Source organism: Marmota marmota, unplaced genomic scaffold (assembly GCF_001458135.2).
Source record: "Marmota marmota marmota unplaced genomic scaffold, marMar, whole genome shotgun sequence".
Taxonomy (NCBI): domain Eukaryota; kingdom Metazoa; phylum Chordata; class Mammalia; order Rodentia; family Sciuridae; genus Marmota; species Marmota marmota.
The window spans coordinates 42,336,290-42,355,459 of NW_026000108.1; the positions used below are offsets into that span (position 1 = coordinate 42,336,290).

The following is a 19,170-nucleotide window of genomic DNA, read 5'->3' on the forward strand; positions in this document are numbered from 1 at the left end:
AAAAAAGCTGGGACAGTGAAATATACCCTTGAGCACCATAAAACTGTTACCCTCTGTATCACGGCATGTTGCTTCTCTGCCTTGTGCTCTTTTCAACAGACTGTCATGAGACCCTGATAAAACCACAGAAGCAGACTGTTTGTACATGATGAAATTGTTACTGGGGAAATACCTAAATAAACCCCTCTAGCTTCACTTGTTCTTTTTTTTAATATTTATTTTTTAGAAGTAGCTGGACACAATACCTTTATTTTGTTTATTTATTTTTATGCGGTGCTGAGGATTGAACCCAGGGCCTCTCACATGCTAGACAAGAGCTCTACCACTGAGCCACAATCCCAGCCCCTTCACTTATTCTTAGTCAATTTAACTTTAAAAATGGAATCACACAGCTGGGTGATAGACTAATTTCCCATTAACTTTGCTGTGGATTATCTCTGACCTGTGGGTTATGATGATAATGGTTGCTTAGGCTACTTTTCTAGGGCTTAAGGACCCTTTCACTGAAAACATTGATTCTTCAATTGACCTTGCAGATGTCTGTGTGATTGGGCCAGGATAAAAAGACCTGGCATCTCTGTCTTTGTATTGCATTTGTCCCCTTTGCTGCCCTAACTTTTGGGTCAGCTCTGTATGTAGAGATGACCATTGCCATCAGAGCTGGTGTGTATTTTCTTCTACCCCACTCTTGTGTTTTCTCAGCAGCTGTAACATCCCCCAGTCCTTTCAATCCTATCCTAAGGAGTCACAAGGCCAGGATATTTGCACAGGATTATGGCACTAGCTGTAAGAAAGTAATTCAAGTTTGGACAAGTTGACCAATACTGCCTGGTGGTACAAATCTGTGCAAAGAGAAACATCTTTTGGAATGTTACCCCTGGCCAGTGGAAGATTATGACTTTAGCCTATCCCAGAAAATCAATAAAAAGCTTATGTCAGGGCTGGGGTTGTGGCTCAAAGGTAGAACACTTGCTTACACATGTGAGGCACTGGGTTTGATCCTCAGCACCACATAAAAATAAAAGGTATTGTGTCCATCTACAACTAAAAAAAATTTTTTTAAAGTTATGTCTCCCTTCAGTTGAAGCTCCAATGAAAGCCTTGCTTTTGTATGCTACTACTTACTTGGCTCAGTTCAGTTTCTATTGTCACTGAACCAGAAGTTCTTGTCTCTGGTAACACAAATAGCTGAGCCCTTTGCTACTGATTTTACATAACTTTATTTCTATTATTAATTTCCCTTTATCCTTAAGAGTCTATTACTGTCTTTTTTTTCGGGGGGGGGGGGGGTTGCGTACAAGGGATTGAAGTCAACACACTGAGCCACCCCAGCCCTATTTTGTATTTTTATTTAGATAGAGGATCTCACTGAGTTGTTTAGCACCTCGATTTTGCCGAGACTGGCTTTGAACTCACAATCCTCCTGCCTCAGCTCCCAAGCCACTGGGATTACAAGGAGAGTCTGTTATACTTTAAAAAATCCTATTACTGGGCTGGGGATGTGGCTCAAGTGGTAGCACGCTCGCCAGGCATGCATGAGGCACTGGGTTTGATCCTCAGCACCACATAAAAATAAAATAAAGATATTGTGTCCACCTAAAACTAAAAATTAAATATTAAAAAATCCTATTATTATATGTTTGTTCCCATGAATAGGGGCTATCATTGAGGGTAGCATTTTTTTCCTAGGTTAAGTCTTAAGGTATTTCATTAATGTTCCCAGTGTAAATAGTTTTTCCTCAAAATACTTACAGCAGGTAAGTTTTTGTAAATAATAAATTAGCACTATTTTGGTTAAAAAAATTTAAATCCCTTTACAGGAGCTCAGTGATAGAGCATGTGCAAAGCGCTGGGTTTGGGCCCCAGGAGGGGTCAGGGTATCCATTCACTCTCACTTTCAGGGAGTTTCAAGAAAGCAAATGTAGACAACTGCATTTAAGACAACTTTTGGCTGGGTATGGTGGTGCACATCTGTAATCTCAGCTAGAGCAGCAAGAAGATTGCAAGTTCAAGGCTAGTTTAGACAATTAAGTGAGACCTTGTCTCAAAATTAAGCTTTTTTTTTTTTTGAAAGTTTTTAGAACTTTATTTTATGTACAAAGGGTTACAATGTTCTCTTTCATTGGGTGGTTGTCTTGGGCAATCCATTTGAGGAAGATCACTTAGTCCAACTTAATGAAGCCTATATCCTCCACGTACTGATGAAACACTGCAGGGACAGGTTGGCGCAATATTTCCAGATCAGCCCATGCCAGTTTGAGCATATGCCACAAGAGGGAGAACCCTGGCCAAATTTTCTCAGGTGACTCCAATAGAGCTGTTGGTGACCCATCTTGCTTTTAAGGGTGCAATGAGGCAAAAGGTCAAAATTAAGCTTTTTAAAATGGGGCTAGGGATATAGATTTTGCCTATCCACGTACAAGGCCCTGGTTCATTTCCCAGTGGAGATAGACAGACAGACAGATAGACAGACACACACACACAGACTTTTTGAGCTAGTGGTAATCCAGACTGATCATTCAAAACATATATCAGGCGTAACACCCTCCTGCTAGGAGCATAAGCTTCAGTGGTCCTTATTGCCTGCATCATACCATTCAGACTCTAGCAAGAGAATCCATATATTCCAGAACAACAGCCCCCATGTATGAGAACAAGCCACAAGGTGCCATGAGACCAAAGAAAGAGACAGATTCATTGCCTGGAATGTAACATTGAGACTCTTGAGCAAGGTGAGAAAGTATTCTGGGATGACAGGTGTCAATTTATGAGAACTGGACACTATGTGCCATGAGACTTGAGGACGACCAATGGATCCAAATTGCATAGACTGTAATTTATTGGGGACTTACTGGGAGAAACCTGGTTCTAGGGGACAGCAAGACCAGTGGATCCTCATGATTTGGTTCAAAAGGAAGAGGTTAATATAGACAGGACAGAAGTGATTTCATCTAAGTCAAAATATACCTGGTTTAGCTTAAGCTCATATCAAAGATTTCAGGCATGTTCCTGGCACTGACGGCATCAGGGTTTGGGTTGTGTAGCTCTGTGTACTGCTCTAATGGTTTCATCTATTTATAGTATTCCAAGAATCCATGCAGGGAATACAGATCAGGGCTTCTCAAGGGCACTCATGGTGGTTATAACTCGGGATATTGCAGTCAGGTCTAGCTGAATCCCTACATTAAAGTGCTTCATTATCTTTCTAGCATGACCTCTCACAGTTGGTCACTGCTCCTCTATTCCTAGCTTCCTCATGCCCTACTCCTGTTACTATGAACTCTGGCCACAATGAGATGCTTGGAAGTCTTTGGAGCATCCCAAGTCCTTATCATGTTTTCACACCTGTGTTTTGACTGGATCTCCAGCAGAAATACCTTTCTCTCCTGAGGCATACTGTACCTTCCCCAGGGGGTTGGGGAGTACTGGAGATCAAACCCAGGGAGGCTTTATGATTGAGCTACATTCCTAGTCCTTTGTAAAAAAAAAAAAATGAGACAGGGTTTTGCTAAGTAGCTGAGTGCTGGTATTACAGGTATTTACCACCATGCTTGGCTTTCCATGCCTACATGATGAAAGCTTAGACTTCAATTCCTCAGTGATATCTTTGAAGTCATTGAGGATTTACCCAATCCTCCTCAACACCCATCCCACAAACCCAGCATACTTTGGGGAGGGATCATTTGGGCCCTGAGGGTCACTGCATATTCTTGCTAGGTATGCCAAGAATACAAAGCCTGAACTTCTCTGTATCCGGGTCATTTTTCAGGGTTGTTTGAGATGATAAATTTCAGAGTTGAAGTGCTATCTTCCCCCAAAAAAGAGCGAGCTTGTTACTGTTTAAGTCCTATAATAACAAGATGCACGCATCTATCCAGATCAACCCCTGCCACCTCCATGGAATTTGGGGGCATGGGAAACATACAAACATGAAACTCTGGTTACTACTTTTGCTGTAAACTATCAAGCTGTCTTAGTTGGGTACAGTGGTACACATTGAGAGTCCATGACGGCAAGACTAGTACAGCTTAGTCTGGGCAATTTAGTGAGACCCTAACCCAAAATAAAAATAAAAAGGACAGCTGGGTGGGGTAGCACACACATACAATTTTAGTGACAAGAGGCTGAGGCAAGAGGATCCCAAATTTGAGGGCAGCTTCAGCAACTTAGCAAGACTCTATCTCAAAATAAAGAAGTAAAAGGACTGGGGATGTAGCTCAGTGTAAAGGGCCTCTGGTTTCAATCCCCAGTACCTTCTTAAAAAAAAAAAAAAGAAAGAAAAGAAAAGAAAAATGGGCTGAGGAGGTAGCTCAATGCTTGGGTGCTTGCCTAAGAAAGGCCTAGGGTTAAATTTCTACCATTACGAGTATGTACACACATTGGTCTTCCACCAGGAATATCCTTTTTCCTACTGACCTGAAACTATTTTAATTAGCTTTTATGTAGGTTATAATCCCAGATCCTTTCCCAACAGAAACTTCTTATATTAATAAGTACCTCGCCAGCACAGCTTCATGTTTTATGCACCTGTTTCGCCAACATATTTTACTGGGCTCCATTCCACTTATGTTGTCCCAATTACAGGGAAGAATCAAATGCCTTTCCCTGCTGATGCACTTGACACATTTTATTCATTTCACTTCTTCTCTTCACCCAATTACTACTCATGTCTCAGATGTCAATGCCAGTTTCCTTCAAAAAAAATTTTTTTGTTTCCAAGATAATTTTTAAAATCCTTGGCCCTATTCTTTTTTTAAAAAAAATGTTTTTTAGTTGTAGATGGACACTTACCTTTACTTTATTTATTTATATGCTGCTGAGGATTGAACCCAGTGCCTCACACGTACTAGGCAAGCATTGTACCACTGAGCCACAACCCCAGCTCAATCCTTGACCCTATTTTTTTTTTTTTGGCAGAAGGACACAACATTTTTATTTTTATTGTGGTGCTGAGGATCGAACCTCCATCACTGAGCTATGACCATAGCCCTCTTGACCCTATTCTAAAACAAGGTTAGGTCCCTGTTAGGCATTTCTATAGCATGGTGTATTGTTGTTTAGAGGGCTAAGAGAAAATTGTAGCTGACATCATTCTTGTAGCATTTTGACAAGTGACTATGCAAGCAAGAAAGGAGGGATGCAAAAGTCAGGCTGTTTACAAAAGGGTAAGTCCAGGGATTCTCCAGAGAAAAAGAACCAATAGGATATAAAAAGACTGATATTTAAGGAATTGGCTCACTGATTGTGGGGACTGACTCATGTGACTCTACGATAGGCCACTGGGCTGGAAATTTGGGCTTAACAATTGGGTTTATGAATCTTGAATTCAAATTCCATGTCAGTAGGCTGGAAACTCAGTGTTTCTATGTTGGACTTGAGGATTCATCCCTTCCTCAGGAAACTTCCATCAAATCTTAAGTCTTTCAACTGATTGGATGAGGCCATACACATTGTGCAGGATAATCTACTCACATGTCCATTGATTTAATACCCTCATAGCAACATCTAGACTAGAATTTGAACAAACATATACATATGGCATAGCCAAGTTGGTAAAATAAAATTAAACATTCCTATCATATCCTTTATATTGTCATCACTAAGGCCAAAGAAGTAATTTTCAATGAACCAAATTCGATTTGTTGAGGAAGTGTGCTTGGGAACTCATTCGTACAGTTTTTCCATTTTCCCAGAAAGTTCAGCATTATCTGTAGGAGATTCCAGAGAGGTTAAAGCATTGGTTCCTACCACACAACAAATTCCTGGATACATGAGAAAACAGTTATACACATAAAAATACAGATTTACATGGTATACTATACTTATTCTAGTGTGTCTTGCTAAGGAACATGTAGCTTTTTCCTGAAAAAAACCCTGGATGTTCATTTCCACTTCTTTTAAGAAAATGATGTCAGTTTTCCTTAGAGACACTGACTAGGTTCTACTTGAATCCAAGAAGGAGGCATTAGGAATTTAAGGGATGCTATTGGTTCTAGAGAAAGATGTTGAAGCAGTATGTATATGCTTATGTGTATCCTTTACCTGTCAAAATGGACTTTAGTATACTAGACTCCAGTACAGGAGAACAAGAGATGCCTAAAATTGGTACACTAAAAAATAGAATGGGCTGTACATTGTGACATTTGCCTGTAGTCCCAGCTACTTAAGGGGGTTGAAGCTGAGGCAGGAGGATTGCTTGAGCCCAGGAGTTCGGGGGCAGCCTATGTAACATAGTGAGACCTTCCTTCTCTCAAAAAGAAAAAAAAAAAAGAATTATTTAAAACACAGACTAGATAAAAAGATTTAAATGTAGAGACACTGGGGAACATGGACTGCTATCTTTTGAAGTACATGCGATATGTTATTTATTATATTTTTTAATTAGTTATACATGACAGTAGAATGCATTTATGCACTTTGGTATATCATACATAGATGGGGCATAATTTCATTTTTCTGAGTGTACATGTTGCAGAATCATATTGGTCATGTATACATACAGTAAATATCTGTTTCATTCTATCTTTCCTATCCCCACATCCCCTCCCATCATTTCCCTCTACCTAATCTAAGGTAATGTTATTCTTCCCTAGTGCCCCCCCGACCATATTGTGAATTAGCATCTGTATATTAGAGAAAACATTCAGCCTTTGGTTTTGTGGAATTGGCTTATTTTGCTTAGCACGATATTCTCCAACTCCAACCATTTATTGCCAAATGCCATAATTTCACTCTTCTTTAAAGCTGAGTAATATTCTATTGAGTATATATCCCACATTTTCTTTATCCATTCATCTATTGAGGGACACCTACATTGGTTCCAGAGTCTAGCTACTGTGAATTGGGATGCTATCAACATTGATGTGGCTGCATCACTGTAGCATGCTGATTTTAAGTCCTCTGGGTATAAACCAAGGAGTGGGATAGCTAGGTCAAATGGTAGTTCCATTCTCAATTTTCAGAGGAATCTCCATACTGCTTTCCATAGTGGTTGCACCAATTTGCCGCCCCACCAGCAATGTATGAGTGTACCTTTTTCACCACATCCTCACCAACATTTATTGTTGCCTATATTCTTGATGATTACCATTCTGACAGCAGTGAGATGAAATCTTAAGAGTATTTTTGATTTGCATTTCTCTAATTTCTAGAGATGTTGAACACTTTTTCATATATTTATTGATCAATTATAGTTCTTCTGTGAAGTGTCTGTTCAGTTCCTTAGCGTATTTATTGATTGGGTGGGCTTTTGGGTTTTTTTTGTGTGTTAAGTTTTTTGAATTTTTTCATATCCTAGAGATTAATGCTTTATTGGAAGTGCATGTGGTAAAGATTTTTCTCCTAATCTGTGGGCTCTCTCCTACATTATCGTTTCCTTTGCTGAGAAGAAGCTTTTTAATTTGAATCCATCCCATTTATTCTTGATTTTACTTATTGCGCTTTAGTAGTCTTGTTAAGGAAGTCAGACAGGTCCTAGGCTGACATGGTGAAGATTTGGGCCTAATTTTTCTTCTGTTTGACACAAGGTCTCTGTGCTAGTACCTAAGTCTTTGATCCATTTGAGTTGATTTTTGTGCAGAGTGAGAGAGAGAGGTTTAATTTCATTTTGCTACATATGGATTTCCAGTTTTGTCAGCACCATTTGTTGAATAGGCTATCTTTTCTCCAGTTAATATTTTTGGCACCCTTGTCTAGTATGAGATAACCCTATTTATGTGGGGTTTTGTCTCTGTATTCTCCATTCTGTACCATTGATCTATACGTTTATCTTGGTGCCAATATCATGCCATTTTTGTTACTATAGCTCTGTAGTATAGTATGAGGTCTGGTATTGTGATGCCTCCTGCTTCACTTTTCTTGCTAAGGATTGCTTTAGCTATTCTGGGTCTCTTATTTTTTCAAATAAATTTCATGATTGTCTTTTCTATTTCTATGAAAACGTCATTGGGATTTTAATAGGAATTACATTAAATCTACACAACGCTTTTGGTAGTATGGCCATTTTGATAATATTAATTCTGCCTAGAAGATCTTTCCATCTTCTGAGGTTTTCTTCAATTTCTTTCTTCAGTGATCTGTAGTTTTCATTGTAGAGGTCTTTCACCTCTTCTGTTAGAGTGATTCCCAGGTATTTTAATTTTTTGGGGGGGGACTATTGGGAATGGAGTAGTTTTCCTAATTTCTCTTTCAAGTGGATTCATCGCTGATGTATAGGAATGCATTTGATTTATGGGTGTTGATTTTATATCCTGCTACTTTACTGAATTCATTTATTAGTTCTAGAAGTTTTCTGATAGAATTTTTTAGATCTTCTAAATATAATCATGTCATCAGCAAATAGTGATACTTTGAATTCTTTACCTATTTGTATCCCTTTAATTTCTTTCTTTTGTTTAATTGCGCTGGTTAAGAGTTTCAAGGATGATGTTGAATAGAAATGGTAAAAGAGGACATCCTTGTCTTGTTCCAGTTTTTAGTGGGAATGCTTTCAGTTTTTCTCCATTTTGAATGGTGCTGGCTGTGGCTTTAGCATATATAGCTTTTACAATGTTGAGGTATGTTCCTACTATCCCTATTTTTTCTAGTGTTTTGAACATGAAGGTATGCTGTATTTTGTCAAATGCTTTTTCTGCATTTATTGAGATAATCATATGATTCCGCTTTTTAAGTCTTTAATATGATGAATTATGTTTATTGATTTCCATATATTGAAATAACCCTGCATCCCTGGGATGAATCCCACTTAATCATGCTGCACTGTCTTTTTAAAAAAAAAAAAAAATTTACTTATTTAGTTTTAGGTGGACACAAATCTTTTTTTTATGTTTATGTGGTGTTGAAGATCGAACCCAGGCGAGTGTGCTACTGCTTGAGCCACATCCCCAGCCCTGCACTCTCTTTTTGATATGTTTTTGTATTCGATTTGCTAGAATTTTGTTGAGAATTTTTGCATCTATGTTCATTAGAGATATTGGTCTGAAGTTTTCTTTCCTTGATGTGTCTTTGTCTGGTTTTGGTATCAGGGTGATATCAGCCTCAGAATGAGTTTGGAAGGGTTCACTCATTTTCTATTTCCTGGAATACTTTTGAGTATTGGTGTTAATTCTTCTTTGAAAATCTTGTAGAACTTGGTGAGAATCCATCTGGTCCTGAGCTTTTCTTGGTTAGTAGGCTTTTGATGGCATTTTCTATTTCAGTATTTGAAATTGATCTGTTTAAAGCATATGTGACCTCTTCATTCAGTTTGGGTTGGTCATATGCCTCTAGAAATTTGTTGATGTCTTCAATATTTTCTATTTTAGTAAAAATTTTCTAAATAGTTTCTAATTATCTTCTGTATTTCAGACATGTCCATTGTGATATTTCCTTCTTCATCTTGTATTTTAGTAATTTTTCTTTTTCTCTTTGTTAGCATGGCACAGGGTTTATCTATTTTATTTATCTTTTGTCATTTTTTTTCTCAAATTGTTTCGATTTCATTAATTTCAGCTCTGATTTTAATTATTTCCTGCTTTCTATGCTTTGGGTGTTGATTTGTTCTTTTTCTAGGGCTTTGAGATGGAGTGTTAAGTCATTTATTTGTTGACTTTTTATTCTTTTTTAGTGCAATAAACTTTCCTGTTAGTACTGCGTTCATAGTGTCCCAGAGATTTTGATATGTTGTATTAGTGTTCTCATTTACCTCTAAGAATTTTTTATTTCATCCTTGATTTCTTCTATTATCGTTTCATCATTCAATTGTTTTTTAGTCTCCATTTGTTACAGTAGCTTCTATTTTTTATTTAATCATTGATTTCTAATTTCATTCCATTGTGGTCTGATAGAATGCAGGGTATTATCTCTGTTGTGACATAATATATAATCTATATTAGGAAAGGAGCCATGTGCTGCTGAGAAGAAAGTATATTTGCACATTGATGAATGAAATATTCCATATATGTCTAAAGTTATTGTTTTATTTAGTTTATAGTTTCCTTATTAACTTTTTGTTTAAAAGATCTGTCCAATAGTGAGAGAGGTGTGTTAAAGTCAGCCAGTATTATTGTATTGTGATCTATTTGATTCTTGAAATTGAGAGGGGTTAGTTTGATGAACTTAGATGCTCTATTGTTTGGGGCATAAATATTTATAATTGTTATGTCCTGCTATATATACTTCCCTTGAGAAGTATGAAATGTCCTTCTTTGTCTCTTCTGATCAACTTTAGTTTGAAGTCTATTTTATCTGAAAGTGGAATGGAAACCCCTGCTTATTTATGCAATTCATGAGTGATAAATTTTTCCCCATCATTTTGCTGGGCCTTGATTTTTAATCCAATGTATCATCTGTGTTTTGATTGATGAGTTTAGGGCTGTTAACATTCAAGGTTATTGTTGAGATGATTTGTATTCCCTGTCACTTTGATTTATTTCTGGTTTTTGTTTTGTCTTAGTTTCTCATTTGATTGAGTGTCCCTTTAGTGTAGATCCTCCCTTTGCTGGTTTTCACATTGTTTTTCACGTCATCCTCATGGAAAATTTTGTTCAGAATGCTCTGTAGTATAGGCTTTTTAGTTGTGAATTCTTTTAATTTCTGTTTATCATGAATGATTTTAATTTCATCTTCAAATCTGAAACTTAATTTTGCTGAACATAAAATTCTTGGTTGGCATCCGTTTATTCTTTAGGGCTTGAAATATATTATTCCAGAACCTCCTAGTTTTGTGGGTCTGGGTTGAGAAATCAATTGAGATCCGAATTGGTTTTCCTTTATATGTAATTTGATTTTTTCTCTCACAGCCTTTATGGTTTTATCTTTAGTCTGTTAGTCATTCTCATTATAATGTGTCTTGGTGTGGTTCTAATGTAATTTTGTACATTTGGGGTCCTGTAAGCCTCTTGTATTTTACTTTCCATTCCATTCTTTAGGTTTGGGAAATTTTCTGCTATTATATTATTGAAAAGATTGTGCATTCCTTTGGTTCATATCTATTCCGGTAACTTAAATTTGGTTTTTCATGTTATCCCATAATTTTTGGATGTTCTGTTCATGGTTTCTTACCATCTTCTCCGTATGTTCAACTCTGCTTTCAAGATTATATATTTTGTCTTCATTGTCTGAGGGTCTGTTGGTTATGCTTTCTATTGAATTTACAGTTTGGTTTACTTATTCCTTCATTCCAAATATTTCTGCTTGGTTTTGTTTTGAATGATCTTTTTATTGAAGTGGTCTTTCACTTCCTGTATTTTTTCTTTGACTTCACTCCTTATACTATCCTTTACTTCAGATATCAATTTAACTATATGCAATCTGAACTCCTTCTTGGACATTTCTTCTGCTGTGTTATCAGTGGCTTCTGTTGTTGAAGCATCTTGGTTTGTTTGGGGCACTTTATTCCCTTGTTTTTTTTCATGTTGTAGTGTTTTCCTATCTAAAAGTATGGATCTAAGGCAGGATTAATTATACCCTGTAGACCTATAGTGTCCCTGAAGGTTTCCAGCGCCTTGCCTTTATATACCCTTAAACCTAATAGCTCCCACTGAGGCATCTACTGCTTTCTCACATTAAACCAAAATGATGAGTTCAATAACTAACTATAGTACAAACAGAATATTTGTTAAAACGATTTACAATTTCAAATGTTGGATGAGAGAACAGAGGTAGTGTAGTATGCAATATTAGCAAGGGAAGAAGAGAGAAGCTAGAAGTAAAAATTCACAGGAAGAGTGAAGAGGAGCCAACAGAGATTGGCTGTTGGCTGGAGAAAAGTTTGGGGAAAAAAATCCAAGAAAACAGACAAGTGAGAGGAAGAATAAGAACAAAGAAAAAATTAAAGACATAAGAATACAACAAAAGGGCTAGGGATGTGGCTCAAGCGGTATCGCGCTCGCCTGGCATGCATGCGGCCCGGGTTTGATCCTCAGCACCACATACCAACAAAGATGTTGAGTCCGCCGAGAACTAAAAAATAAATATTAAAAAAAAAAAAAAAACAACAAAAATGCAAAACACCATTCATATATCATTGTCCTCCACACACTGATGCATAAAAAACATCCTGTTCTAAATATGGTAGAGAGATTATGTGAATCAAAAAATAAATCTTTCTATAAAGTCAAACTGTCTCTGTCACTGTTCAACAGTTTCTCAGCCCTGTCTCTGATGTCTCTCAGGATCACCAAACCCAGATCAGCCCTCCCAAACCCAGTCTCTATCCCACTGATCTGGGCTTCAGATACCTCAGGATCGGCCATGCTGCAGTCCCAAGATCTCAATGTTGCTCCTACTTGCAGAGAGACCACCAGGGATACATTCAGGCAAAGATGCAAGACAAGGGCCACCAGCACCCTCAGCAGGAAGACCCCAGGCTCCTCCAAACCCACAGGCACCCCCACACTGGACCTGCAGGTTTGACAGGAGTCCCCAGCTTCTGGTGATAAATCTGCTGGTACCCAGGCTCCAGGCCCTGGCTAGTGTTCCAATATGTGTGCAGCCATGTGCAACCAAACCTGGAGTCTCTCCGAAGCAGTTCTCTAGGCTATGGTAGCAACGGTAGTGGTGGTGGTTGTTGGTAGCAGGCAGTGGCTCAGCAGTAGTATTGGCTGCAACTGCAGCTGTGGGAGTAGCGTCACGAGGTGATATCTGGGGTCAGCAACAATGTTGGCTTCAGTTGCATCTGGGTCACTAATTTTTTCTGTGGCAGCAGCACCCAGAAAGAAGACCTCCAGGCGACCTCAGGCTGGCAGCAGCAGAATCAGATGCAGCAGCAATGGCGGTAGCAGTGTGGTGGCAGTTGGTTGAACTGTTATTATTACTTTTTAAAGTTAGATAGTCCTTTTTTAATTTTTTCTTTATTTTTATGTGGTGCTGAGAATCAAACCTAAGGCCTCACACATGTGAGGCAATCACTCTACCACTGAGCCACAACCCCAGCCCTGTTATTATTTATGAGGTGGGGCACTGGTGTCTTAAAAATAGATCTTTTTTTTTTATAATAGTTTATAGCAGTAGTTTCATAGCAGAATTTTCTGTGCCCTCTGCCCCCATATAACCCTCCCCATTATCAATATCCCTTACTAGTGTGACACATTTGCTAAAATATATTATAGTATCATGCACAGTACGGTTTCAATACCCTCTTCTTCCACCTACTCATCCTCCCTTCTCCACTAACCTACAGCAACCACTTATTTTTATTGTCTCCCTAGTTTTGCTTTTTCTTAAATATTATATAGTCAGAATCATGGAGTATGTAGGATTTTCAGACTAGCTTCTTTGCCTTTCTAATATGCATTTAAGTTTCTTCCATGTAATTTCATTTTTAGATAGCTCATGTCTTTTTAGCACTACATAATATTCCACTGTCTGGATGTACGATATGTTATGTATTTATTGCCTTAATTATAAAATTACTTGCCTAACACTTATACACAGAGAATCTAAGCCCTCTCATCTCCCTAGTGTTTCCAAAGAACCTGCCATACAATAGTGCTTAATTAATATTGCATTTCTAATTATTTCCCTTTCCTACTCTGCCAGAAGTTTGATCTAGTTCATAAGAGATGGCCTATTTATTGAAATGCCTGGATCAGAGAAATAACATCTTAACAGCTGGTGCCAAGTATGGAGCCAGGAGGTTGTCTTCATGGTTTTTTCGTCACTCATTAACTAAATATCACTATTTTTAAAAAGCACACACATGCACACACATATGTAAACATCCTTATTACATGTATTTGTCACCAAGAAATCACCAAGAAGTCACAAAAAAGTAGGCTTATTTGAGTTCACAATGTAGATCCTGGGGAAACACATTATCTTCTCTGCAGTTTACTTATATAAATTCAAAGTAGTTAAATAACACTTGAAACCAAGTTGGTAAAAAAAAAAAAAGAAAAAAGAAAAAAAATTGTGATTTAATTCAAACTTCAGAACTTGTAAAATAAAAAGCCATGATGGAGAAATATCAAGAAATTTGTAAGGGGGAGGGAAAAGGGGGGGATCATGAATTAAAATTGATTTCCATGCACATGAGTTTGTTAGCATGAACCCAAATACTACTATGTATAACAATAAAGCTCTAAAAAAACTGTAGAAACACCAAATGGTCACAGTATTGTTTTCCTTTATAAAAGCATTTCAATAAAACAAAATTTAAAAACTATGGAAAACAAAGTCAATCAGAGATTTTGGTTTAATACTTTCCCTGAGTCTTCTTATTTTTGAAAATCAAATTTAAGTAAGGCCATTTCAAAAGTGACCCACAGGCCTCACCTCCTCCATGCTTCCATGGGGAATGCATTTAAGACAAGAGGCTACACGTGCTGGAATGGTCCCAGGGCTTTGAAATGCCAGTTTGCCTGTGTCACTGTCACAGGGTTCAGATGCTACCAACATATTAAAGTTCTACAACATTTTATCTCGACCTGACATAATAAAACACATGGGACTATAGAGCAAGGGCAGACAAACAATTTTAGTTATTAATAAATATTAAATTTCTAAATGGATTTGGACACTATATACACCAAATGATGGTAACACAGAAACTTGTTTATGTTTTAAAAATCTTATATAAACAGGAGTTGGCAAGCAAATCATCTCAATCTTCTAAATATGAGTTATAAGAAAAAAACAAAGTAGAAAAAAGTAACTGTAAGTTGATGCTTGCGTATGGGTATTCTAAATCCAAAAAAGTAATCTTCTCTTTCATCATTAAACAAAATTGGCCCCTACTATGTTTCTATTTGATCACTTAATTCATCATATGTATATGGATACATATATATGCCTGTAATCCCAGCGGCTTGGAAAGCTGAGATAGGAGGATCGGAAGTTCAAGGCCAGGCTTAGCAATTCAGAGAGGCCCTAATCAACTCTTTGACACCCTGCCTCAAAATAGAAATATAAAATAGAAAATAAAAAGGCTGGGGTTGTGGCTCAGTGGTTAAGTGCTCCTGGGTTCAATCCCTAGTATCCCTCTCCGCCAAGTTCAGTGAACTTTTAAAAATTATTGTTTTTTTTTCAAAATGTACTAAGTTACTTGCTGGGATTATATTGTTAGGGCACTAAATATTATGGATAATATTTTCTAGTCAAATGTAGAATTTTTTCCCACACATTTTTACAAACATTCTTGAGGGATCTCAGAGAGAGATGGCAAGGATCTGCCAACTCGTATATCTCCCTCCATCATAATGAAATCTCAGTTGCAAACTAATTTTAAAAAGGTTAATAACCATTCGCTTTTCAAAAGCTAATGATTGTGAACTATCTTAAAATTTAGGAGTGAACTGATGGCTCTACGCACCAGAAGTCTTGACACTTATTCATATTCCTATCAACTCTTAATAATTATAAGTACCTCTTTGTATAGGAGGGGATACTGTTTTTATTTATTTTTTTCCCAAAGAGTTGTCTAAAGTTAGAGAAGCCAAGGTTGTAACTACAGCCAGAACTGTAGAGGCTAGACAACTATGGGGTATGATGGATTCAAACTTGGTATGAAATGTTATTAACTCACTTGTCCTGCTCGAATCACAGCTCCTATCTTAGTTTAACCTCTCACTAACCCTTGAAGCATGGACTTGGCGAATGCCACTTACCACCTGCCTTCTCTGCAGGTAGAAACGGCTAGCCAATGCCTTTTAGAAAAGAATACCACATGTTGTACAATATGCAATTAGCAAGGTTCAATTATAGCACTTCGGTACCCTTTACAGGAAAAAAAAAAAAACTCTCAAAACATATAAAGGAAAACACAAGCATGTGGCATTATATATTTTACCAACTGAGAAAAACAGTAAGGTGTAACCACTTCACTCCTTGACCAATTTTCAGCAACATATCTGCCCCTTCCCACTACCATTCCAGTTCCACGGGGTATTTTCCAGTGAGACAAGCTGTACAATGACCATCCTTTTCAAAACATTCCAAACCATTTCCATTTTCTTGAATCATAATATCATTCTTTTTCTCTTTCTGTTTTTTAAATTTTATTCCTTCTTGTACAGATGAAACGAGTCCTTCTACTGACAGATATACAACACTGTTTGCTCCTTTAGGAGGAAAGAGGGAAAAATGAAAAGGTCACGAGACTCTCTTTAAAAAGGAGGAAATATTTCAACAGAGGATAGTTATAAACAGCACAATTTAAGCCAGGCTTAAAAATTTTCCTTTCTTGAAAAGAAAGGGGGAAAAGAATTCAAAATACAGATCATTTATTTTTATAATTTCCATAGGAACTAGAGGATAACAATTTAAAACAGCAGGAATACTTCAGGACTAGAAGGCTTGAGGAATAATTTCAATAATTTCTGGAGCCCCCCCACCCCACGCCAGGCCCTCCAGAGCTAGGAAGTGAACACATCCCTGTTTGGCCTCAAATTAAAGTTCAAAAGTCATTCATCTTTTATTTTTAATCTACAAGATGGGTGAAACAAACACCCAAACATCACTTAACTGTAATTTATAATACAGATACCACATGCAGTATAGTTTCTGGCAAAGAGAGTGGTCACAATATGGTATCCATCAGGATAATATTTAAAATATTTAACCCATAAGGCAAAGGCAGGACCAGCCCAATGAAATGCCTGCCATAACTAGTATGAGGTACCAAGGTACAATGACTGGACATCATATGGAACTAAAATGGTTTAGATATCTCCTGATTTTGAAAGAAACATGTCTAATGGAGGATAATAGATTTCCATGTCTGCTTATCTCATTATTAAAAATAAGCTTACATAGTAGCTTTTTACTTTTTGATTTGTATCCACATCCAAATTATTCTGTTAAAATACACAATAAAATTCTTCTTTTCCTTGTGATTTGACCTTGGGATCAGATCTGATGATTATAGTTTTCTCTCATTTTTCTTGGTATCTGAACTTTGGGAGTCTCTGGCTAATATGATTGCTATTCCTTCTACCTACAAACCCATTCTTCCTTCCCTGGCCTCACCTTGGCCTACTTCTCCAAAAGCATTTACCATGGGGTCTACAAAGCCCACCACTCTCACTGTTCAAAACAGCATTCACTATCTGTTTAACATGTATGATATAATCACTGTTCTTAACATATTGAACACTGATGTTAAATGTTACCAACATATTCAACTTAATTTTCATTAAATGTATAAAACCCAACAAGTTTTGGGTTCTCTTTTCATAAACAAAGTCTACAGAAATTTTAATACCTACCTAAATATTCTGCAAGACGATCAAATTCTGGTTTATTGGCAATAAGCTCTTCTTTTGTGGGAATGTTGATTCCCATGAAGCATGGGTATCTAATTGGTGGGGAAGCTACTCGAATGTGTACCTTGGAAAGAAAGCATTTCATATACCCAAAGTTAGAATAACTACACAAATTTCTCTCACTAATCAAATCCAAAATAAAGTTGTTTTCTAACACATGTAGTAATGACATGGTAATAAGGAAAACTATAAAATTTGTTTCATTGAATATATTTTTTCTCATGCCACTGATTAATAAGGAATCCTTTTTCAGATCTCTGACTTCTCATTTAATGACTATTTTCCTAGAACTACTGTTATTTTCCTTTTAATACCTGAATAGTACTTTTGCCTACCTCTTAAAATATTAAAAAGAAAGATATGATCTACCAGATAATAACAAAGCCCTTACTATGGAACAGAGCTAATTCTGTCTATTATTTTTTGCCTTTTGTTAGGTCTATTTATGTAGCCATATTCAGTGTCCCCTTTTTTCGTTAAAACTTTCTTTTTTCTTGGTACTGGGGATTAACTCAGGAACACTCAATCACTGAGCCACATCCCCAGCCCTATTTTGTATTTTATTTAGAGACAAGGTCTCACTGAGTTGTTTAGTGCCTCGCTTTCACTGAATCTGCTTTGAATTTGTGATCTTTCTGCCTCAGCCTCCCAAGCTGCGTGCACCACCATGCCTGCCAAAAACTTTCTTTTTCTTAATTTTATTTTTTTGGATTTTAGTATAGGGAATTGAATCAGGTGCTCTACCACTAAGCTACATCCCCAACTCTTTTTGTTTTTTTTATTTTGAGACAGGGGGACTCAGAAAGCTGCTCAAGCTGGCCTAGATTTGTGATCCTCTTTCCTTAGCCGCCTGAGTAGCTGGGATTACAGGTGTGCATCACTGAACCCAGATCTTCACATAGTTGGGTTTTTTTTTTTTTTTTTTTTTTTTGTGGCACTGGGGATTGAACCCAGGGCCTTGTACATGCAAGGCAAGCAATCTACCATCTGAGCTATTTCCCAGCCCCACTCTTCACATAGTTTTAATGGCTACATATGTCATCACCCTGATCACTTTACTATTCTCCTACTGGCAGATACTTGAGCCATTTCCAGATTTTTTTTTTTTGGTCTATTCTTTTTTACTACTGTAACAGACTTGTATTTACTTTATACCTTTGCTTGTACTACATAATTTTCCTAGAACTTTGAAGAATATCATAATTATAACCAGTCATAAAGGCTGAAAAATCATAATCATAATTATCTTTGAAACATTCTAAATAGGGTTTTATTAATTTCCATCCCATTTTTTCCTACATTTTATTTTTAGCTTTGCTCTACTCTTTGTTATAAACAAATCTCACTCATATAATCTGATCAACTAAAATATTTAAGGTTAGAATAAGCTTTGAAATTTAAAAATAACAATATAGGCATACCTTGGAGATATTACAACTTGTTTCTGGATCACAATAAAGTGAATAGAGAAAAAAATTAGTCACACAATTTTCTTTTTGTCTCTTAGATCCTGTACGTTATCTTTATTATATTAGAGTCTATTTTTTTTTTTTTCAGTGCTGGGTGTAGAATCCAGGGCAACACACATGCTAGTCAAGTGGTCTACCATTGAGTTGCATCTTTTAGGTGTGCAATATCAATGTCTAAAAAAAACAATATACATGTTAATTAAGAAATACTGGGGGGGGCGGGGGAGCTGGGTTTGTAGCTCAAATGGAAGAGCATTTGTCTTGCATGTGTGAGGCACTGGGTTCAATCCTGAAAACCACATAAAAAAAATATAAAGGTATTACGTCTGTCTACAACTGAAAAAATATTTAAAAAAAGAAATACTGGGGAGACTGGGGATATATCTCAGTTGGTAGAGTTCTTTCCTCACATGCATAAGACCCTGGGTTCAATCACAAGCACCACAAAAAAAAAAAAAAAA

General features: G+C 37.0%; 1 pseudogene; it reads right to left on the reverse strand.

The window, feature by feature from the left end:
* Positions 1-1,549: 1,549 nt before the first annotated feature.
* On the reverse strand, positions 1,550-2,453 carry LOC125610975 (annotated as a pseudogene).
* Between the last annotated feature and the right edge of the window lie 16,717 nt (positions 2,454-19,170).